We start from the raw sequence: 25,457 nt of genomic DNA, 5'->3' as shown, positions 1-25,457 counted from the left end.
GAGATATTTTTAGTTTGGTGCATAGTATTGCTAAAAAAAAAAAAAAATCCGCTGCGAATATTACATAATGCTAGCTGCATGTTAGGAACATCGCATCTTATATGTCATAAATGGGGGTATGTAACTTTGTGTTGTATGTCTCAACACTTCAAATGTCCGTCCAATCCCAAACGGAATTTGGGGGCGTCACATTTGTGACCCCCTTTGGAAAGGTTAAATTGGTTGGATTAAACATTCTAACTGGTAACTTGATGTCATCCCTTAGTCCACTTATAAAGCAACTTAGCTTGTAGGTTTCCGATAGTCTCCTTAGTCTATTGGACAAGGTTTCAAACCTAACCTTGTACTCTTTCATAGTATTAGTTTGCCTCAATCTAGTGAGAGCGTCCATAGGATCATCATATGCATTAGGCTCGAACCTAACCAACAATGCTAAAATAAAGGAGTCACAGCCATGGATTTGTCCAAACTCTTCTAGATCTTGAAACCAAATGAGGGCTTTACCCTCCATGTGGAATGAGGCTAGACTCAATTGGTGTTGTGGTAAAGTGTTATAAAAATCACAAAACTGATGAACTTTATAAATCCAACCTGCAGAGTTTTCACCATTGAAAACCGGGAAGTCCAACATCATTGTTCTTGCTTGTACTTCACCCATGTGCTACTGCTACTGTTACTATTGAGGAGAGACAACTTCTTCTCTATTCTGAATGCCTGACGAGGATTTTCCATTTATGCCATTTTGATTCTTTTTCTGCAGCTCCACTATTAAGGCTACTAATTGTTGTACTATTGAGTTTGTTTGTCATTTTAAAGCTAGCATCTAGTCTCTAAGTTCTGATATTGTGAGTCGGTAGATTTCTTTAGGGTGGTGAGCCCATCTTGAAGTTGATTTAACCTTGTGTCTTCTGCCATGCCATGTATGTTGATAGCATAGAGAACGGTGTCTCTCTGATACCATTTTGTAACACATCAAAAAATAAAGAAATTCACAGACAAAAAGCTCACTCTTCGTAGGGAGCGCCTCCAAGAAAGAGGATAGAGAAAGAATATGAGAGAAAAGTAGGGTTTCTATTACATTCCAAATACTTTGCAATTTCATCCATGTGCACAATATAGTGTCAGACAACCTACAAACATGTAAATGAAAGGCCATGAGCCTCACTACGAGACCTGAACTCAAGTAAAACAGACACTTGCTAAAGAAAATAATTCAAAAGCATGCACTTTCGCCCAAGGACATACCCCTCGGCCCACTTAATATCACTAACTTACTTAACATAGTTAAAAGGCTCAGAACTCCCCAAGCCCATATTAGGGTCTAGCCCACTAACAAGTACAATGAACTAACTGAACTCAAACACTTCCGTTGACACTTGAAATCTTAACCAAAAGAAAATATCCTCTGTGTGTTTTGTTAGGAAAAGAAACCGCGCTTACATTTTCTTTTTCTTTTCATTTTTCTTTTTCTTTTTGTTTGATGCCCAACCAATTACATATGTATGGGTGTGTTAAAAAGGCTTGGAAATAGAATTTTACAAAATTTAAGGAATACATGACCTTCCTCTATAGAATGTCTACTGCAGTTGTTTGAGTAATGAATGTCGATCTCCATCTTTCTAATATATATGAAGGTTTGATTTCTCTTAATTACAAGAGTTTAAATACCCATTCTTGTGTGATTAATCCCCTTGTTGTCTTGATAATGTATTAGCAACCTTATTTTCTTGACCTTTCATTTATTATGCTGTAAAATCATGTACCAAAGATTTAATTTTGTTGCAAGGTTATTCCAACTCTTTTCTTCAATAAAAACTTCACAGTGAATAATTTTAACTTTCAAAGCCTTCCCCAATAAATAGATTCTCCACTTTCTCACTGCAACTACTAAGGCCCATAAACTCTTGTTCGTAGGAAGACATATTGAGGGCTCTTCCTTAATTAAGTGTTTGACTAGGGCATATTTGAGGTTTCGTTTGGTTCCTCAACCCATCTCAATTCATTATTACAATTTATTTCAAATTTCAACATAAAATATAATAAATAATTCAACATTTTGAAATTCCAAAATAATAATAATATTAAAAATAATATTCTAACAATATTTTATCATCTCATCTCAACTTAAAAATTTGAAATTGAAAAATGTTTTGTAGTTAAGTGATATTTGAGAAGGAAATTAAGAGAAGTTTTGAATCTCACTTTCCAAACATGGCCTAAGACTCTTCCTTTAGTGTTTGACTAAGATAAGCAATTGGTTTGTCATTTTTCATTGAAATTGCTCTTATGCCACTGGCCTTGTTTGGTTACACAAATGAGATGAGATAATGTATAATCCAGGACCAGTGCCAAGTTGTTTTAAAAAAAATTTGGATTCTTTTATGTGCGAAAAGCACATTTGAGTCTTCAAATAATTTTTTTAAATATACTACGGGCCTAAAATCTCTGTTTTAGTGTATTATGATTTTTTTGTGGGTTTGATATTTAGGTTAAAAAGAAAACCTTTAAGGATCGAGATATTTTTCTAAGACAAATTGTATTATTTTTAGAGATTTGAGTCGAGGCCTTTAATTCACTGAGTCCAAGCCTGTGTTACCTTACTTCAGACTCCACGTCCGTTTCACGGTTTGACGTTCGTTTTATTCCTCTTCATGCACGCATCTTTCTCTCATCTGTAGGGTTTTATTTTTGTTCTTTCAACCACCTATATATTCACATCCTTCGTACATGATGAAAACCCAAAATAGTGTTGCCATCTCCTTTTTCCCATCTCCCTCGTGCGCAGCACAGCCACACATGGAGTCATTTTTGCACCCCCGTTTGCCGTCCAACCCCCCACTGCGCCATCCCTGCACCCCCACCGTGATAGCCACTGCTTAACCATCGAAGTCACCTTCCTGACGAATCTGGTCTGCACCTCCATAAGCTGCCTTGACCCATTCAGCCGTCAGCCGCTGCACTTTGACGCACGAACCATGAGGAAGCCACGTCCAGCATGTGCACTGTAACACTCCCACTTAGCACTGCCCACGCCACTTCCATAAACCGCAGCAACCCACTTACACGACCACGCCACCACTAGTCGCCAGACCTGTCCGTTGATCCATATCCCTCAGCCGTTCAACACAGAAGCGCAGCCTCACCAACGCCGAAGGACCTCTGTTTTTGCTTCCCGAAACAGAGCCACCACTTACAGCCATCCCCAACTCTTTCTCGCTGCCATCAACCACGACAAGTGTATACAGAAATTGCCGGTGAAGACTTCCGGTCGCCCCAGTCCGCCGCACGCCGCCTCATGCCCCGGTAAGCTCACGCTGTTTCTTTTTATCTTCTCTCTTTTCTCTCGATTTCTCTCTGTCTCTCTCTCTTTTTCTACGTGAGGTCTCTCTCTCTCTAGATCTCTCTCTCACTACTCCGCCGTCGTGATCATCGCTGCCCACCGCACCCAACTACGTCGCAGCTCCACTCTCTCGGTGAGTATGGATGCCTATGTTGCATTGTTTGGTCTAGAGTTTTCATTTTACACATCAGTTTTCCTTCTGTGTTCATGCTTTTCCCAAATAGCCCATGTTTATGATTTTACATTCCAAAAACACCCTTGTCACCAGGATAGCTCATGGGGCATATTTTGTATATTAAACTTGTTTTGCATGGCTCTATTTGAGTGATAAGAAAGTCTATAGAAAATACTTTTCCTTTCAAAATAAATTGTTAACTATTCTATTACTAATTTCAGTTGTGTATTATAATAAGATTTTAGTTTTATTTTAAATACTTTAAAACTAATTAAGTCTATTTTTTAATTAAAAGACATTTTTGCTTTGTCTACTTTAATAGATTTTGATATAATTATGTTATCCAATTTTATATTGTATAGTTGAACTTCAATAGTAAATAAGTTAGAACTTAATATTTTAGTTGGAGTCATTAAGTGGAAAACGATGAATTTAGAAAGTGATAGTATTTTAGAGTTAAGAAAAATTTTAGGTTTTGAGGTATTAAAATAGGTATTTCAGGTTTAGATATTGAAATACATGAATTGAAAATTTATGGAAGTTACGTGATTATTTTATAGGTGGCGATTAATATTTGTTCGGCATTTTTGAGGATATTTCTGAAAAGCTAAGAAGTCTAGGTAAGTGGGGTTCCTATGCTAGACTTTACACAAATTATTGAGACTAAGGTTGACTTTTTGAAAACTTTGCATATTTTTGTGATGAAATGAAAACTTGGAAAAAACCAACCTCGCTCGCTTATTTGCATTACTCATGAAATCTGTATGAAAAAGAGAAAATATTTTCTGACATGCATTGTGTAGACATGAGCTAAATTTTGTCATGTTGTCTCTGAAATCTAAAAAAGAGCAATATTGAGAATTTGAAAAATTGTGCATTGATTTAGAAAGATGCTCCGACTTTTATTTTCGGTATGTGAGAATGATCTAATTATGTTTTGGTACTTTGTTTTATTTTGATATAGCATCTGAAAACCTTTGGCATGGTGTACTGATTTTGTATTTGACTCTATCTCTGCTCTGCTCTGTTATGCTCTGCTCTGTTTGGGTTGGTACCAACTTCTCTGTCTCTGAGTGTACCCACTTTAGAAACAAAGTGGTTTTATTGTGGTCTTTCCTGTGTGCACACTCTGGGCTCCGAGAAGAATAAGGGAAAGATTTCACCTCTGTCTTTGCCCGGTTTGGCCACCGGGGTTAGCATAACCCTACCACGAGGGTGAAATATGGTCTCTGCTCTGTGAGATGCTCTGCTTTGATGTGATGATGATGCTCAGGTTATGTAACGCCCCGACTCCAAGGGTCCGGAGAGTTAACTCATAAAACCTGATAATCAGCTCTAACAAGGCTAGAGTACTTCCAAATTCAAGAATATATCCATTTTCCAAACCTCAAATCGAACGTAAATAATTCAATTAAATAAATCAAATAAACTCATTTATCCAATATTCAATCCAACAACCCAAATAAAATCAACTCTTCTTCATGTCTCAAATAACAACTAGAAATAATATAACATTAACATAGTCTCCATAAACCGTCTAAATCCATTGAAGCAAACTTAAGAAAGATAATTAACCTCTAACACCAACACTAATATCATGAGATACCCAATAACAAATCAATGTTAATCTTCTCCATAGACTCTAATACTGATCTTCAGCTGAGTCATCGATGTCATCTGAAATATTATGAAGATTAACGGGGTGAGTTATCAACAACTCAACAAGCAGAGAGCATATACTAGCATGTAAACATGAGCATTTATAACATCTGATAAGCCGAACAAAATATTTACTTTCAGAATGCAGAAACAAAACTTGTACAAAAACATTAGAGCAAAATTTTCAGAAAAATATACTTAATCCAAAAAGAGAATCCGTTGGCATTTCTAAACTGAAACATTATAATCTTATCATCGTTTTATATCACATCGGGACAATACCATGTTTAACCCCCGTGGTAGGGTTATAAACCACCATTATACCCGTGGCTGGGCCATTTTCCATATTTCACCCCCGTGGTAGGGTTATAAACCACCATTATACCTGTGGCTGGGCCATATACTATGTTTCACCCCTGTGGTAGGGTTATAAACCACCATTATACCCGTGGCTGGGCCTTAACAGAAACAGAACGGATTTCATCGAAAATCCGATTACAATCATATACAGAATCAGAACTTCATGCCAATGTTTTCAGATGACGCATCACATCAAAACAAAACACTGAAAAGCTTCAGATCATTTCACATGTTCGAGATAAACATAAACAAAACATTCTCATTTGTTCATAACAAAACTTTTAGAATTCCTTATTCGCTCTTTTACATAGTTCAGAAATAAAGTGCACAAACTAGCTCATGTCTACACCAGTCATGACAGAAAAACACTTTCTCTTATGTAAAATTTATGCATATGCAGAATAAACATCTGAGGTTATTTTCAGATCATCTCTTTTCAAAAAAAAATAAACACATTTATTCTCAAAGTCAACCTCATTTTATTTGTTTTATGTAAAACTAGTATATGAACCCCGCTTACCTGACTTCTTCGTATTATCAACACCTTGAGCCGGAACTCTAATAGTAACACCACCTAAACAAAAAGAACATATATCCAACATTTAATAATCAAACTAGTAGACTGCTATTTATTGAGTAATAAATCAAAACAGTCCATTCACAACTCAAAAACTATCCTAATAATTAAACCCGAACAACTCTCTTCACCCATTCGCATTTAAAACCCAAAACAACCACCTTCTATAACACCAAACCAATCATAATTATTTCCAAAACCAACAACCGCAACTTCAATAATTAAAAACATAACCCAACTCAAACTTCATTTCCAACCTTCCAATAAAACAACTTCAGTGTCCGCATCAATAATTAATTCATTCAACAATTTAAGTCTTGCATAAAAGTTCAATACAACTAGCTCAAAATACCCATAAATTTACACCAAATAGTCTTAATTAATAGTCCAAAACAGTCTCACAAATCCATCCAAAAATCATACTCCTCAACTTCAATAATTCCATCACCTCACCACAAACCAACATATGAAACACCCACACAAAAATAAATATATAATTGTAACAATTTGCCAAAAGTAACTGCAGGAATGCAAAATCTTATCCACGCCATTATCAAATCAGTAACACTTTTACAATTCACAACCCAATCACAAAATCCAAACACTACCACAAGCTTCGGGTGAGATTACCTAACCAAGTCACGAAAGCTTCAAATCCACCCCGAACCAAAACAATCCGCTGTAGTCTACGCTCAGAAAAAATTCATAGCACTTCCTAGTGAAATGCTTTTGCACAAAGGGAAAAATTTGAGTACTCCGAACATGTTTAGTGTTCCAAGCATGAACACTATGAATTCAGATGGAACGGGGATGTGTGTGAAAATTAAACAACGAAAAAAAAATAAAAATGAGACTGGAAATGAATGGTGGGAGATGAGCAAGACTACACTTCTGATGTTCGGCTCAGCAAGCCAAGCAGTGTGTGTGTGCGTGTGATCAAAACACGGCAGAAACCGAAAATGGAAGGAGACCCGCACGAGTAAGAACTAGTAGAACAGAGAAAAGAAAGAAGAATAACCATAAAGGAAAAAGAAAAGCCATAATAGAAGAAGAAATTACCAAGTTTTGTTCAAAAACCGAATGAAATTGCAGTGGAGAAACAGTTTGAAATTCGAAACCCCTGAGTCGAGCGGACGGTGAAGATATGGAGAAGATGAGAAGAAAAAAAAATGGATGAGAGGATCCGGTTGCAATGACTGCCGAAGTGAGCCAAACCGATTCTTGAGTGTGGTGAGAGATGAAGATCAACTGCTAGGATTATGGAGGGGTTGGTGCGCACGGTTAGTGTGATGTGCAGAAAAATGAGGTGCAGAGGGGAGAAATCGTGGGGAAGAAAAACAATGCAGCAGAGGGAAACTCACCTAAACGACGCCGTCCGTCCCTCCACTTGAGCTCGTGGGCTGGGCTTCGTCCTGACTTAAAAGGGGCTGGGCCTAAAGCCCGATTATCACAGGTTATGTTATGCCAAAGTACTCTGGGTTACATATGTATTAAAACCATCACTCTGTTACGTTTAAAAAACATGTTTTGTTCTGAATGATAACTCTGAAAAATATTTTGTTCTACATACTGTACTCTATAAATGCTCATGTTTGCACGCTAGTATATGTCCTCTACTTACTGAGTTGTTGATAACTCACCCCTTATCTCCACAACATTTTTCAGATATTTTGGATACTTCAACGGAGGTTCAAGAATAAGAAGCATGGGTAAGCCTTTGTGAGCATATTATATTAGATACAAAGAGGGTGCTTGTTATTGAAGAATTTTTATTGAATAGTTTCGTTTTGCTCTGTTGACTTAGTATTTTGGGAAGTGGGCATGTATTTTGAGACTTTGTCGTATTCTTAGTTCTTTATTTTGGGAGTAAATGGTTTAAAGCAATGAGGTCTATGAGTAATTGAGGAATTTGAGTTTATATTTGTATAGTGAGATATGATTTTAAGTATTAAGAGGCAACTCTCCAACCCATCCGGGACCGGGGCGTTACAGATGAGATGAAAATTGAAAGTCGAATAAAATATTGTTATAATATAATTTTTTAATATTATATTTATTTTGGAATTCGGAGAAAGTTTTCATAATGAGATTAGATGAAATAAGTTGAGATGGTTTATATAACCAAACGAGATCTAAAGAATCATACTCGAGAACAAAAACAACTTCGTTGAAATCAAGAGAGGTCGACACAAATGGGGTTTTAAAGGTTGTACTGAGCTTTTTGGAAGTCCTCTTGTGCAACAGCTATTCATTTAATAAGTAGTTAACCTTAGGGCATGCTTACATTAGTTAATTGTGAAATGGGCTATAAAAAAAATTATGAGTGTATCATTGCCCATCAATATGTCATAAAAAAGACAACTACAAATCTCCTAAAGGTAAGTGAACTTGTTCACCTTAGTAGATAAGAGCATTCCTGAGTCCAAAAGGCATTTCCAAGAATTAGTAATGCATGAATCCTAAAGTTGTTTTTTTTATTTCTTCCTATCTTGCTCGAATATGATAATAACCCATTGGGGCTGGTGAAATTTAGTGTTTGTTTTGCGAGAAAAGGAAATAAGGGAGAGCAAAGGCTTGCGTGAAGAAGAAGAGGCAATTGGGAAGACTTACGAAATTGGGAATGAGAAGAAACCCTAGACATTAATTTGTTATGGGCTTACATGGACTAATATGGAAAGAATGGCTAATGGGCCCTACGGTAGAAAGGGGTCGTGGGTCAGTTTGGAGTTCAAGGCCCTTCGTTTATTTCATCTTTATTTCTTACTTGATGTAATACAAGAGAACAAGGGCATTTTAGTATTTTTGCTTTACTAGTATTTGTAGTCTGTCTCTGACAGAGTTAGTTATCAATCATCTAGGATATTCTATTGTTTCCTGCAATTGGAGGTCTCCTCCCTCGAAGAAGGCTTGTTTTTACAAAAATTACAGTGAAATCATTCAAGTTCTCAGCACCTACGTTCCCTCTTTTTTCCATTTACATTCAACCTGTTACAAGTGGTGTCACCCCTTTGTGGTCAAAACTGACCATCAAAGTCTTCAATTTCTACTTGATCAAAGGGTGGGTACCCCCATGCAGCAGAAATGGATCCTAAAACTAATGCGATATGATTTTCTTGTGGAGTACAAGAAGGGCAAAGAAAACTTGGTGGCAGATGCCTTATCTAGGCAAGGGATGGAACAATATGGCTCTAATCTCTCTCCCGACTTGGGATTGGGTTACTGAAGTGAAGGGTCTCTATGATTTAGATGATGTAGTGTAGTTATTACTCAAAAGGTTCCAAGGGGGCAACTTAGCAAGCCAATATTCTATGAGAGAAGGGCTCTTATTCTATAAAAACAGAATTTATGTTCCTGCAAACTCAGAATTCATGACCAAGGTTTTACAACTAGTGCATAGCAGCCCTATGGGGGGCCATTTGGGTTTTGACAAGACTTTACATAGGCTGACTAAGGACTTTTATTGCCAGGACTCAAGGCTGATCTAAAAACTTTCTTGAGGAATTGTGACACGTGTCAGACAATGAAGGTGGATAACACCCTCCCAAGTGCTCTCCTACAACCCCTTCCAATACCATCCAGCCCATGGACAGATATATCCATGGACTTTGTGGAAGGATTACCACATTCTCATGGGTTCAATGCACTGTGGGTAGTGGTGGACAGATTCACAAAATATGTCCATTTTGTCCCTATTTCACACCCTTACATAGCTAAGGTGGTGGCACAATTGTTCATGAAACATGTGTTTAAATTACATGGAATGCCCCATTTCATTGTCTCGGATAGAGACACAACTTTTACAAGCAAGTTTTGGAGAGAGCTGTTCACTCTACAGGGTGTTCAATTGGCTTTTAGCACTGCCTACCACCCCCCAACGGATGGGCAGACCGAGGCAGCGAACAAATGGGTTGAGAATTACCTACGCAGCTATGTGAGTGACAACCCTAAAGACTGGTCTAACTGGGTGGCCTTGGCCGAATGGTGCTACAATTCCAACCAACATGCTCCCACAAAAGTGACCCCCTTTGAGGCACTTTACGGCTATAAACCACCTAAACTAATGAGCTACATAACCAACTCAGCAAAGGTAGGGGAAGTTGAGATTACAACAAAGAGATGAACTTTGGCACCTTCTGAAACAAAACTTGGTTAGAGCTCAGGAACGTATGAAAAAATATGCAGATCAACACAAAAAATAACAAAACTACCTGGTAGGAGATTGGGTCTATCTCCGTCTGCAACCTTACAGACAGTGCTCAGTTTAGCACATGCAGAACCTTAAACTTGCTCCTCGCTATTATGGCCCATTTCAGGTTCTACAGAAGATCAGTGAAGTTGCTTATCACCTTCAACTGCCTAGCACGGCCCAGATTCACAACGTCTTTCACGTGTCGCAGCTGAAAAGGAAAATTGGTCAGAACATCAACCCTTTACCAACACTGCCACCAGTAAATTCAAAAGGGGTTTTCAAACCCTCACCTGAAGAAATCATCACGAGGAGAATGCGGAAGGTAAAGAACAAATCTTTTGGAACTGTACTACAAGCTTTGCAAGGAATTTCCTTACCTTGTAGGCAAGGTTCTCTAAGGGAAGGGGAATTTGTTACACAACCATGGGCACGACATGAGAAGTATTGGGGGCAAAGGCTTGAGTGAAGAAGAAGAGGCAATCGGGAAGACTTACGAAATTGAGAATGAGAAGAAACCCTAGACATTAATTTGTTATGGGCTTACGTGGGCTAATATGGAATGAATGGCTAATGGGCTCTACGGTAGAAAGGGGTCGTGGGTCAGTTTGGAGTTCAAGGCCCTTCGTTTATTTCATCTTTATTTCTTACCTGATGTAATACAAGAGAACAAGGGCATTTTAGTATTTTTACTTTACTAGTATTTGTAGTCTGTCTCTGACAGAGTTAGTTATCAATCATCTAGAATATTCTATTGTTTCCTGCAATTGGAGGTCGCCTCCCTCGAAGAAGGCTTGTTTTTATAGAAATTACAGTGAATTCATTCAAGTTCTCAGCACCTACGTTCCCTCTTTTTTCCATGTACATTCAACCTGTTACAGTTGGTTGTTTCTGAGTTTAATTGGTACTGATATTCATATGAACAAGTTTGTAAATTTCGATTGGGTTTCGGGCTTGTTCATCTTTGTTTGAACTATTGTGTTAATCCATAATGTTGATAATACTCTGAACCCGTGGCTTGTTCGATTGGATTTCTAGCTTGTTCGAGTTTATTCCTAGTCAGTGCCCCCATGTGAAGAATAATCAGCTTCTTCCTAATTGATCAACCCTATCGGCCCTAAAGTGAACAATAATCAATCAATCAGTTTCTTCCCCAATTAGAACAATAATCTATTTCTTCCCCAAAAATTATTTTCAAGTTTCTTCCCTTCATGGGCGACGGAACTTTCAATGGGCTGGAACTTTCAACAGCGTTGTGCGGCGGTGCTAGAAGGGGTTCTGTGTAGAATTTTGGAGTCTTGATTTTATCAGATGTGCAGCATCTTACTGTATTTGCATAGAATTTGCTGACATGGTGTATTTTATTGGTGGCTGTTAAAGCCCCCAGAACAGACGACCATTCCGAAGGGGTTCTGTACATAATAATGACCTCAAGTTAGACATCCATCAAGATGAAAGCTTGACCAATAAAAATAAACTTTTTATAAAATGGGTATGATAATATTACATTTCCAATTATAAACACACAAACCGAATCACAAAATAGACGGACAATTATACGTTGAGTTTAAAGCATGGAACACAAACAATGAAGAGAAATTGCCGGGTGGAGTCCAAACGCATTAATGGTTACCTCGTACATTTATACAGTAAGGAGACAGATGAGCAGCTAAGCACCCTTGTTGCTATTCCAAGGCTTGATCACGGCTACAACAATGATTGCAACAATGATAAGAAGGATGATAATTGCAATGCACATCCATTTCCTGGAGTTCTTCTGAACCGACTTGGCCTTTTGGAGGGCAGTATTCCCTTGATTCACATGATCTACCGCACTTGAAACCTGGAAAGAAGAGACTGAAGACACATTGTTCAAGGGGTTATCTACCCAAACAAGGCTACTCAGGGATTGATAATCTACGTTATTTCATTCAATTATTCCCTAGCAATGTCTACTCTTCGAAGAAATTCAGAAGGTCAACCTTCAAGAGCGCAGTTCAATTACATGTGATTCTATGTTGTTGAGCATGTCCCCTTGTGCATCCACCAACACCGCCATATCCAAAAATATCTGAAATAGACATGGGATTTAATCAAAATACCATCCAAATGTCTCTCTCTCTCTCTCTCTCTCTAGACACATGCACACTCCTAGCATTCCTCCATTCGATTCATTTGTCTGTCGCATGTTCAATATAAATAGATATGTTAAAAGGAATAGAATGCAATTAGTCATTTTTGGTTTACATGTTCGTGTGTTTGCATAAAAGAAAGTATGAAAACAAAATGAATATGTTTTTTATAACTAAAACAAAATGAATATTTTCAAGCAAAATAGCTGCTCTTGTGTCCAAGACTTGCAATCTGTATTAAGTTCACATTGTCCAAGCATCAAACCCTATTGATATAATGTTCCTTAAGTTACCCAGGGTCAGGATCTTCCCTTAGGCTGTTGAAACAGAGAAAGCCACACTCAAGGGGGCCTTAGTCCGCCAAATACTCCTCCAAGGGAAGGTATCCCAAAGTATAAGGAACGTGTAGAAAGACCGAATCATTAACTTCCCTTTCTTGAAAAAGGCCCAAAGAATCTTATCTATACCTCCAAAGCATACTCTAGTAGGTCAAGAGATTGAAGAACTCCGTGAATGCATTACTCTCCAGTCCTGAGCCACTTTAGAAAAGCTAATATTCCACTGAGGGGTGCCACTGGATAACTAACTAGATCAGCCATTAAGTTTGTTGTGCGCATTACTATACACCACTGGGAAAGCTTCCTTGGGGGCTCTATCACCACACCAAAAGTCATGCTACAATCAAGTCCCAAAGCCATCACCCGCATCAAGTCTGTTATAAGTAGAAATATCCGCCAATACTTTTTTTTATATATATTTTTCCATATTTCCACCCCATGGGGGCCATGTACCACATTAGAAAACCATTCACCCCAAGCACAACAAAATTTAGAATCCACTAGAATTTTCCCAAAGGTCTCCCTCTCACATTGGTGACATCAAAGCTACTTCTCTAGTAGAGCCTGATTGAACAAAAGCAAGTTGAAAAGTCCTGATCAACCCTCAACATTTGAAGAGCACACCTCGGCTCAATTTACTAGGTGAAATTTGAACTATTCAACAAACCCACTCAATAAAAGTCTCCCGTTGCTCCGCAATTTGGTTGGCCATGCTATTGGGAAGCGGGAATAGGACAAAAAATATCAGAAATGATGCTCTTAATCAAATTGATCCTACAGTTACATCCTCGTCCAACTAGCCAATCAGTGCTCAATCTTCTCAATCACTCCATCCCAAAGGAAGGTTAAGATATTTCATAGGCAAAGAGAATACCTTGCACTCCAATATGCTAGCTAGACTATCCAGATTAGAAACATTACCCACAGGAACCAACTCTAACTTAACCAAATTCACTTTCAACCCGAAAAGAGCTTGAAAGTATTAAAAAGGAGCCCTCAAAGAGCGGAGGTTGTCCTGGTTCACTCCTAAATATACAGGTATCATTAGCAAACAAAAGGGAGGAAATGATAAGCACACCTTCATCAATAGTAGCTGAAAACATTTTATTGAAAGCCTCTATGACAACTTGAAAGAAGATTGAGAAGTGTAAAAAAAGGATGACAACTCCTAGACCAGGACAAAAGCTCTCAATCTATTACAATGCAGAGTTCATCACCAAAAAAACCCCATGAAAGGAAGCAAGGCCTCAACCTCTACAATATGACTTTTGATGCCAAAACATGAATTAACTAGAGACCCTTTAGCACTATTGTTATGATCATTTTCCAACTGACCACTAAAGGCTTTCATGTATTGACACTTTGATACATTAACAACATTCCTACATGTGCATTAATAGCCGTGAACTCCTAAAACCCTCCTTTTCAATGAGTGTAAATGAACTTCTCTTCCTCTTCCAATGGAGCTGTCTCGCTGGCACTTCCCTAAGAAGACTATATAACTGCTTTTCCCATCATGTTGGACTCTCAATGACACTATGGCAAGTAAAATGATCAAACACTGCTAATGAGCCATTTGACTAGACTCGACCTTTATTATTTTTTTTTTTTTTATGTCGGGAGAACCACCCCACGACAGAGCTCATAGGACTCACCCATGAAACCTAAACCCCCGGAGAGACCAGTACAGCAACTCACCGCCATGGCCTCCCACTTAAATTGCAGTTTGATCCCCAGGAGGAATCGAACCTGTGACATGGGGCTCAAGCACACAAGTTCGCCCTTACCACTTGGGCTACCCACGGGTGGGTAAACTAAACTCGGCCTTGCATTAGCATAAGCCAAACTAATCATCAAATAAACTGTTTATATTTGATGAACTGTTTATACATGTCGAGAAACCCATGAAGCAAAATTCAGAAAGCAGATTGCTATTTAGGTTAAAAAGTCTTCCCATTTAACTGTATAAGCATTGAAAATAGGGAGAAGCTATCAGGAAAGTCCAGAAATCTAGGTTGCATAGATTCATTGTACTATAAACTAACATCTTGATGCACATCAATGCAACCAACCAATAATAGTACCTGCTGTAAATCAAGAAGCTTCCTCTCTACTGCTCTAACCGCATCATGGCACTCGTGAATTTCTGCCACAGTGGCCATTATCTGCAAATACAACCAAAGAATAAATGATGTGAGCAATTTGAGCGAATGACTTTTATCTTCACGTAAATGTTGATGTAGCGACCTCTGACCCAGAACATCTTGAACAACCCCCCCCCCCCCCCCCCCCCCGCAACACCCCGACTATCCATACCTATAATTGGTAAAGTTAGAGTTCCCATTTTTGGAAGGTGCCCAATTAGGAAACCTTCGGTTTCCCATTTTGGAAAGCTACAATTTATATGCATAATGTGTTCTTAAGCCTAAAAATAGTGTAGATAAATGTTAGACATTGAAGTTTACAATAAGATAGAGGCTGGAATTGAGGATTTGATAAATATGGTTAGAACTTGGTTTTCAAGGTGCGCGGGATCAAGCACATATTTTTATTGCGCATAGAGTTGACTTTTCACAAATGACCTAGCAAGCCTCAATCATGGTAAGGAATCATGTATTTTAAAAGAAAGGATTTTGGCCACGCAGTTAAAGAATTTTGGCTAAAATGGAGAAGAGAAGAAACATAAAATTCGAGGAAGGAAATGTGGTTTAGTTTTATCAAGTTTTTCAGATCATAATAAAACATGAATTCTCGGGTTGATTCAGGGTAAAGTATAGGTTTTAGAGGGATTGAATTTGTACGAATATTTAATTTTTTTGTCAAAGAGATTAATAGGCCTTGTTATTTAATATGTTAGTTTGCTCTGTCACAATTTCGTCATTTGGAGGTGTCATTGAGATAGGTTTTCTATTTTTCACATATATGGGGTCTCAGGTATGTTTCTCTAGAAATTATGGGTTTAATGTTACACCCAAGTTACGTTTTAATTTTTATAAAAAAAACTACATGATCCGAAATTCTAATTTTCAGTTATGTTCTACTGAACATCCATATTGCATCATTGCTTTTTTTTTTTTTTTTTTGATAAGTAAAAATCTATATTCGTATCATTGTTAAAATTTCAGCTTTATGTAAATTGAGACTCCAGTCTGCCAAATTTACCGTAAAATCTAGAAAAGTAATTTTGGTTTCTGTCTTGCCAAAATATTTGTATGTTGAATATGAGTCTAGAATAAATTTCATGGTTTTTTAATAAGTTTTCAATAGGATTTCACCATCATGATTTGTGGGTGTAACGCCCCAAACCCGGGTGGCTTGGAGAATTACTACCTGTGACTTATAAATACAAATTCCGACACAACTAAAATAAATCTCCATCAAAACTTTATTATCAAAACTTAAACTCAAGTCTTCCAAATAAACACCTGGAAACTCCATAAAACCAATATTGCAACAGAACAAAAAAATAAACTAAGGAGTCCACAATCTCCCGGTAGTCATAACAAACCAAACTGATAACTTAACGAGTCTTACTAACCCAAGATAAAATTAAATCTAAGAGACATTAAATCTGAAGGACATCAGAATTCCTTCTCTTAACATCCCCTCCTCGGCTTAATCATGCTCACCAAACTAAACCCGATCCTCAGTTGGACTAACCACATCATCTGAAAATATTATGAAGATAGGGGTGAGTTATCAACAACTCAGTAAGCAAGAGACATATGCTAGCGTGCAAATATGAGCATTTACCAAGTGCAATATGCAAAACAAAATATTTTACAGAGTTATCTTGCAGAACAAAAAAATATATATTTTCCAAATGTAACAGAGCAATGGTTTTAAGACAAGTAAAACTGTAATACTTTGGCATAACACAAACTGAGTATCATTATCACATCAAAACAGAGCATCACACAGAGCAGAGACCATGTTTCACCCCCTGGTAGGGTTGTGCTAACCCCAGTGGCCAAACCAGGCAGAGACAGAGGTGAATCTTTCCTTTATTCTTCTCGGAGCCCCGAGTGTGCACACATGAAAGACCACAATAAAACTACTTTGTTTTCAAAGTGGGTGCACTCAGAGACAGAGAAGTTGGTACCAACCCAAAACAGAGCAAAGCAGAGACAGAGTCAGATACAAAATCATGTACACCATGCCAAAGGTTTTCAGATGTTATATCAAAATAATACAGAATACCAAAACAGAATCAGCCCGTTTACACACACTGAAAACAAAAGCCAAAACATCTTTCTAAATAAATGCACAATTTTCAAATTCTCAATATCGCTCATTTTTCAGATTTCTGAAACCACATGACAGAATTTAGCTCATGTCTACACAATGCATGTCAGAAAGTATTTTTCCTTTTTCACACAGATTTCATGAATAATGCAAATAAGCGACTGAGGTTGATCTTTGTTTTCCCAAGTTCTCATCTCATCACAAAATATGCAAGTTTTCAGAAGATCAACCTCAGTCTTATTAACTTGTATAAAACCTAGCATAGGAACCCCGCTTACCTGACTCCTGTAGCGTATTATCTAAGCCTTGAAAATGATCTCTATCAATCTCGTCACCTATTCATAAAAAAATAATATAAATACACTGAGTATTAAACGACCATTGGCATAACCTCCATCTAATAATTAAATCATATAATCCCAACCCATATATTATAGCAAAAACAACTTACTAGGACAAACATATAGTAAATTGGACAGCCCGCATTTCAACCCAAAGTACCATATACTAATCTTTGATATTATCCTAAACACCCACCAAAGTCAACATCAAACACAAAAAATAAAATATCAATCCCACTTCAATGGCCCCTAACTCCAAGCAATCACCTACAACTCAACCAAAACAACAATAATATTGCTCCAAATAATTTAACCTCCACTCCAACGGTTGTAAAAAAAAAAACTCGAACAGTACAAAAACAACACCTACTCAACTCCGAGTATCCATTTGGTTTACTGCACATCCAACCCAAACACTTCAAAACTCAGAACATTCCAACACATGGTGTTCGCTTATACAAAAAAAATGCCCAAAGAAAAACCCACGGACTACACTAAATGAAAACATGACCCAGAAATTTCATTGGAGTGAAATAAATTAATTGAGGTGAATGTGTGTGTGCGGGCGAGAGAAACAGAGAAAAAGAATGGGTTACCGGTGAATAAAAGTGTCTCCAGTGGTGGCTTCGATGGTTACAAGGCTTCAAGGATTAACGAACAAGTAGCACAACAGTTACACAACAAACAAAAGAAAAACTGCAGTGGAGAGAAAGAGAGAATGCCGACAATGAGGGCCTCGAGTTTCGGAAACAAGGTGTAAAATGAGAGAGAGAGAGAGAGAGAGAGAGAGAGAGAGAGACCTGAAGAAGAAACACTGCGCAAGAGGGAGAGAAGAGCCGAGTCTGAAGAGAGAACACCAACTACAGAAATAGCGGAACGCGAGAGAGAGACGTCGACTATGAGAGAAAAACTGAAAGTGAGGGCAAAGGAAAACGGAGGAAATTTAGGGCATGGGATTCGGAACCACAAAACAAACTCAACAAAGAGAATAGAGGGATTCGGGAAGGTGAGTGGGTTATGGGAAGGAGAGGGACACGGGGGCAAAACAGAGGAAAAAGAAACCGAAAGAAGGGGGAAGAAGGGATTGGGGGAGGGAAAGGAAAAGGAAGAAGAAACTTACCCCTCCCAAAACGGTGTCGTTTCGCACTCCTCCAAAGAAAGGGGCCTGGCCCTTGCGCACGATTTGGGCTTCACAAAGAAGAGAAAAAAAAAACTAGGCCTTACAGTGGGTATGGTATGGAACATAGCAAAATTCACAGAAACTAGGGCTCAAATGTGTTAAGGTTTTGAACGAGCAAATGATCATCGACTTCCAGCAATTTCTAGATTCTACAGTTACGTCCCTGAGTTGAGAAAACTTTAGGACTGATGTTACATGACTTGGGAGTTATAATGAATTAGAACTGATTTTAACCCATTAGGATATAAACTTTAGTACTAATTTTACTTCACTTGGAGGTACCAATGCTATGGGTAGATGTAAAAGCCACACTGAAGGAGGTTAAGAAGGATTAACCAGTTAGGATGCTTACATACAGCCTGATGCAGTACCTACCCCTTGTGGCCATGCTGCACAACCTTGCACACACAAGGGTTAATATATGCGTGGACCACTACGAATGTAAATTTTAAAGATTAATGTTTTATGATGTGTGCACAATGCTTAAATGTATTGAAGTGTGATTTCGTATGAAACCTGATTAAAAATATTTTACTCTATGATGTATTATTTATTGAGTATTCGAATCATTTTTATTTTTATGTTTTATATGTCCCAGATCATCGTGATGGGGATAAGTTGGCAGGCCAAAACCAGCTAGTAGTTGCGACCATGACTTAATCAAGCATATAATAAGTTTTTCACACAGTTTGCTAGGATTTGGTTGGTGTTGACATGGTGACATTGAGCATATTTATTTAGTTTCAGTTTATTTGATTTTGGTGCATTCAATATTATACTTTAATAGAATTTTCAGTTATGTTTTAAGGTAATAAATTTTTGGACTTTTATATCTAGTGGTATGACATGACATTCTTAACCCTATGAGGAGTGTTACGCCCACTCAAAAAAAAAAAAAAAAAAAAAAAAAAAAAAAAAAAAAAAAAAAAGATAATCTAAACAGATTTTCTAGTCCAGCCTAGCTTTTCAAGGGTAGAATGTAGGTTAGCCGAAATTGTTTCTAAAAATTATAGCTCCTTAAGTAGTTCATGAGAATATTACAGTCAAATTTGAACTAAAAAAAGGGAAATGACAAACCTGTCCTCGCCCTTGTTGCTGTTTGCCTTCTGGAAAATTTGTTCGCTATCTCCAGTGTCAATTAATCCCTCAATTGTCTGCGCAGTGTCCACATAATCAGAACAATATCTTGAAAGTTACGTATTTACTCAGAAATTTTAAGAATGGAACAAACTTTACCTGTAATGCCTCGGTCCTGCACGGGTTGGAGAGTTATTTATTCTCACATTTCAATAATATAATTATAGACTCCAAATTTTCAATATCATAAAGAAATTTCAATTCAAACTAATTTCTTCAAAATAACCAATTTTCTAAAATGCCAAGTCATCATAACACAATAACCTTTCTTAATAAAAATCACCAATACTCAACGAAAACTTTTTATACTTAATCCACTACTCTTAAATCATCTCACCCAAATCTTCAAAATCTTGATTCCCAGCTGAAATATTCAAAATCATCTGAAAAAAATATTGTGGAGATAAGGGGTGAGTTATCAACAACTCAGCAAGCAGAGAGCATATACTAGCATGTAAATATGAGCAGTTATAAAGTCCAGTATGCAGAACAAAATATTTACTTTTAGAATGCAGAAACAACATATTTACTTTCGGAATGTATAAACAAACTTGGTACAAAACATCAGAGCGAAATTTTCAGAAAAACAAACTTGTTCCCAAAAAGAAAATCCTTTGACATATCCAAACTGAAACATTATATTCATTTCATCTCACAGCATCACATCGGGACAATTACCATGTTTAACCCCCGTGGTAGGGTTATAAACCACCATTATACCCGTAAATGGGCCATATACCATGTTTCACCCCCGTGGTAGGGTTATAAATCACCATTATACCTATGGCTGGGCCGTATACCATAACAGAACGGAGTATTATTGGAAACAGGTCACATTCAGATACAAAATCAGAACTTCATGCCAAAGTTTTCAGATGATACATCATATCAAAACAAAATACTGAATAGCTTCAGATCATTTCACATGTTTGAAATAAACGGAATCAAAACATCTTCATTTATTCATAGCAAAAACTTTTAGGTTTTCATATTCGCTCTTTTTGCATAGTTCAGAAACAGAATGCACAAATTTAGCTCATGTCTACACCAGTCATGACAGAAAATACATTCTCTTATACAGAATTTATGCATATGCAAAATAAACATCTGAGGTTGTTTTTAGAGTTCTTTTAAAAAATAAACATGCTTATTTTCAAAATCAACCTCATTTCATTTCTTTTATGCAAAACTAGTATATGAACCCCGCTTACCTGAACTTCTTAAATATTATTCTGAAACTTTCCACAATCATGCTGAATGAATGTCAATCGTCACCAATACAAAGCATTAAGCATTACTAAACTTCTAAAAGGACCTACTAAAACTCTTCGTTTGCTTAAACTCATTTCAAAAAAAATTAACTTAATTATATTTAAAACTCATCTTTCTATAAATTATTAAAACAATAATTTAATACTGCCAACAAACAAAGTATTAGGACATCATAAGCTTCTTAAGCAATAGTAATACATAAAATAAAGTTCCTTGAAAAGTCATTAACGTAAAATACAACAAATCTAATTTAAACATCCAACTCATCAGAAGTAAGCTCATTTAAACAAATTTCAACAGTTTCTAAAATATAAAAGCCAATTTACACTTACAATTTACAACTTATTAAAATATTTACATGACTTACAAAAAAAACATCTCAAATAAATCAAACTCAATATCAAAATAAACATCAAACGCCAAGAAAGCGTACTAACTTATAAATTAGATGCAGTAATATAAATATACTTAAAACAATTTCTTTATAAATATCATGAAATCTTCTAAATGAGAAGGGCGTTTTGGGAAAAACCATGAACAGAGCAAGGAAACAAAAGAAATCTGAGATTTCAACACATCCAGACTAAAACCGTGTGACAGACTACAGAGGAGAGTCTCTACTCACCGAGAGAGAAGGAGAGGCGCGACGGGCAGTGTGGTGGGCGGAGGTCGAAGTTGGTCGGCGCGGCAGCATGGCACTGAGAGAGAGAGAGAGAGAGAGAGAGAGCAGCGTGTGTGTGAGATAGAGAGAGGGTGATAAGCGAGAGAGCACGGAGAGTGAGAGAGAGCAATCGTGAGGGAACAAATATGGAGGAGAGTCAGTGGGCTCACCGATCGGCATGGGGTGACGAGGGTGCCACCGCCTGTGATTTCTGTTGCTATTACTGTGGTTTCCGACGCGCAAGATGGCGGTTTGCAGTGGCTCGCGGTGGAATAATGCTGAGAGAGAGAGCGAGTTGTACGCATCACGCGGCGTGCAGGGGGCTTCAGACGGTGGCGCTGTACATCACTGGGCAGTGGAGGCTTAAACTCCGGCCTTATCTGTTGCTGTTGACTGCGACGTCGCTGCCCAATTATGGCTAGGCATGGCTCTCGGTTTGGACGAGGATGCTCTGTCTTCATGACTTCAAACAGAGCAACTGCAGTTTCCACTGCCCACGGATGTTGGTGATGGTGGCAACAGTTTGGGCTGTTTCCGAGAGTGGAGAGGTTGCTTCAGGTGTCGCGGCAAGGTTACCTCCGGTATAGTCTTGCAGTGGTGCGGGTCTGGGTAGAAGTTTACGTGGGGGTGGAGGCTGTGGAACGCAGTTCTGGTGGCTGGTCTGGGCGGATGTTTACGACTGGTGGATGAACTGGACGGCAACTATGTGGAGGTGCTGGGGTGACGCGGCAGTGCACGGTGAGGGCCTCGTACAAGCATGGGTTGCGTCGATTCTGTATGGGGAGGCGGCACTCTAGTCTAGGTTAGAGATCACTTCCGTCTTCTACGTAGAAGTTCTATCTATATATGAGGACGGTTGGCGTGAAAATAGAAATGAAACGTGCGTGAACTGAAGTTAACGTGTGAATACGTTGGTAACTAGAAACGCAAAAAAAAAAAATATATATATATATATATATATATATATATATATATATATATATATATATATACACTCATAATCCAACCATACAAAATTTGGATCCGGGTGCTACATTACCTCTTCATCAGCTCTTGGGCCAGTTACTAACAAACATGATTCCAGATGATTCAAACAGGTTAACTCCTTTTCATGAAAAATGTAGCAAATCATACTGCAGCTATATACTCATTGATCAGTAACAATGTCCAAACCTGTAAAGACAAGCCTCTCAACAATCTCTCGATATTCTTGGTGGATGACTTCCCGTAGAGTCTGGAAAAATTTTTAACAAATTGTAGATGACATAAGAACAAATGAGAAAAATGAGATACTGTCATCCAAATACAAAGAAAATATTCATCTGACCACCAACCTGAAATTCAGCCATCTTGTCCTTTAACTTCTTTTTCAAGGAACTGCAACAAAATATCACAGACAAGTAGTTATATTTGGTTGACTCTGAATAAAATCCATTGATATATGGAAATATTTCAAAGATGGCGATAAATAGATCTCATTCCATGAGTAAATCATAGAGGATTTAAACAATCAGGGAATTTAAACGTTCAGTAAGTTCTCCTTGCAGGACAAAGGCAGGTTCAGAAACCTCAGAAGAGGACACTCATTTAGCAAAAAAAAAAAACTTTGCAAAGAATCATGCAGACAGTTCCAATGGTACGATAAATCAACCGAACAAACGAAAAACAGCATAGCAAACAGATCAACAATGTATAATACTTATATACCAATTGCATTATACTTAATTGACAATTGCAACTATTTATTAATTAATAAATCCTAAAGTAGAAAGTATATCTTTAATTTGTCCATATAGAGTAACAACTTAAGGCATGTGGTAATGATGTTTTTAAGTATATTCATTGACAAAAACTTATGTACAAGTATGAAGACCGATAAAAAGAATGTTGCCCATGAAAAATAAATTGTAGAGAATTTAAACAATCAGTGAATTTTCCATTGACTTCTACAAATCGCAAATTCTATTATTTATATGATCTATAGGTTGTCTATATCAGGTTCAATCTAGTGATTTCAAACACTTTCTCCCCTCCCTTGCATCCTAACTGCAGAAAGTAAAATCAATATTTATCAAATTGACTGATCTAACTCTCATGATCTAACTCTCATAATCTTCTTGTAACGGTTTCTTCTATTGATTCCTTACAAGAAAAAAAATTATTTCCTGAAGAAAACTAAAGATTTTAACAAAAACATAAACCATCCACAAAAGAACAGGCAAAACCTACATTGCCTCACAGAAAGAATAGAAACTTGTATCGAAATTCAGATTGAGATCTCAGTAGGAAAAGGCATTCCAACATCACGCATTGTTAAAGTGGGTGATCTTCAAGTGATGGTTTATTTCTGACCCATTCCGGTCTCGTTAGACGAGAGTAGGATAGCCGAATGAGATGAGGCTGCTTCAGCTCAAGAGAAAGAGAGGCCCTGAGTCTGCTCTGATTCAAACAGGCCGAGTGGATCGTCAAACCGGCAACTCAGCTTCTCAAGCCAAGATTGTATCCTGGGCCGGCACTGTGCACAGTCAATCTATCGATCCCAAAGCCGATTCCAATTTTGAATATAAAAAAGGTACCAGGGAGATATCTTCTGATCATGAGCATGTGCCTTTCGATGAGGGCATATGTCAGAGTGGATCAAAAAGGGTCTTGCATCAAAACCCAGCAACTTGTCTAGGTCGGGATGTTAACAGGGCCAATTTGGTGACTGGGCTCACTCTGTTTGCTACTCAGCCTTGGCCTGCTCAGGCTGGCCCGTCTCAACATAAACCTAGGGCCATGCCTCTCTTTTCTGGTAGGTGCCAGCAATAAAAGGAATATTATTTCAATAATATCATTCCAATCACTAAAGGAATAATTTGTCCCTTAGCTAGGTGCGGCTCTTTCTAGCAATCAATCAATCTGCTTATCACTTCAAAATAAGTCGTGTCCTGCTAAAAGTGGAGCTCTTTTGGGGGTGGACCACACGAGTCCTGTGAAAGATAGCTGAGGACTATTTAATAGCACTTAAATATAAGAATAGAAACTTGTATTGTTTATCTGTGGAGACTTCACAGACCCCCAAAAGTAACCTACTAATTAGATGGTTTCAACAACCTTTGGGTGCTATATGGTTTCAAGACTTGGACGAAGCATAATACATTGACAAACAGAGAGCAAATTACATATAATCTGTCTCTAGCATGCATGTTTTGAAGCAAATTATTGATATGATCTCATACTAACACAACTCGTTTTTCCTTTTTGAAAATTCTCATCACAGCATAACTCAAAAACATAAAAAAAACAAAAAAAACGTAAAAAGGGAGGGTAAGTATAACTAACATAGTTGTTGCCGTTCTAGTTCGGTCTACAGCTGTTCCTTTTCCACACCCAGGCTTCTGCCTATTTGCTAAATTCTGGACTACAGAGAAAAGAGGAGGTATGAGAAGGACTTTGCATGAGGAACCAAATTACCACAAAAAAATGAGAAGCAGCAAAAAGGTCTAACCTCTTTGTCAAGTTCTTCCACTTTTGACTTAATGTATCGGGAAGTTAACTTTTCCAACTTCATCAATATCTTTCTCCATTCGCTGCTTGATTGCTGGAGATAATGACAGGATCCATCACAATTATTGATTAAATATAAGGCTCTTTTGCCTTAGTGAATTGGAGATTGCATAAAAATGAGCAAAAAGTAGCTAAGACAAGTAACTTCAAGTATATATGAGTCCTTGGGCTATGCCTATTCTCATTCATAAAATTTCTTCTGTATTGATAAAAAATATATATGAATCCTCCATCAATTGGAATACATATGTTTACATGATCTAGAACAATATGCAGTTATACTATAAGTTCTTTACAATCTCACT

General features: G+C 37.6%; 1 pseudogene; it reads right to left on the bottom strand.

Moving 5' to 3' along the window:
* Window positions 1–11,756: 11,756 nt before the first annotated feature.
* The window catches only part of LOC121267695, a 31,557-nt pseudogene continuing 17,856 nt past the window's right edge, over window positions 11,757–25,457 (bottom strand).

This window comes from Juglans microcarpa x Juglans regia, chromosome 5S, assembly GCF_004785595.1.
Source record: "Juglans microcarpa x Juglans regia isolate MS1-56 chromosome 5S, Jm3101_v1.0, whole genome shotgun sequence".
In the NCBI taxonomy this organism is placed as follows: domain Eukaryota; kingdom Viridiplantae; phylum Streptophyta; class Magnoliopsida; order Fagales; family Juglandaceae; genus Juglans; species Juglans microcarpa x Juglans regia.
This window is presented reverse-complemented; position numbering and strand designations above follow the sequence as displayed.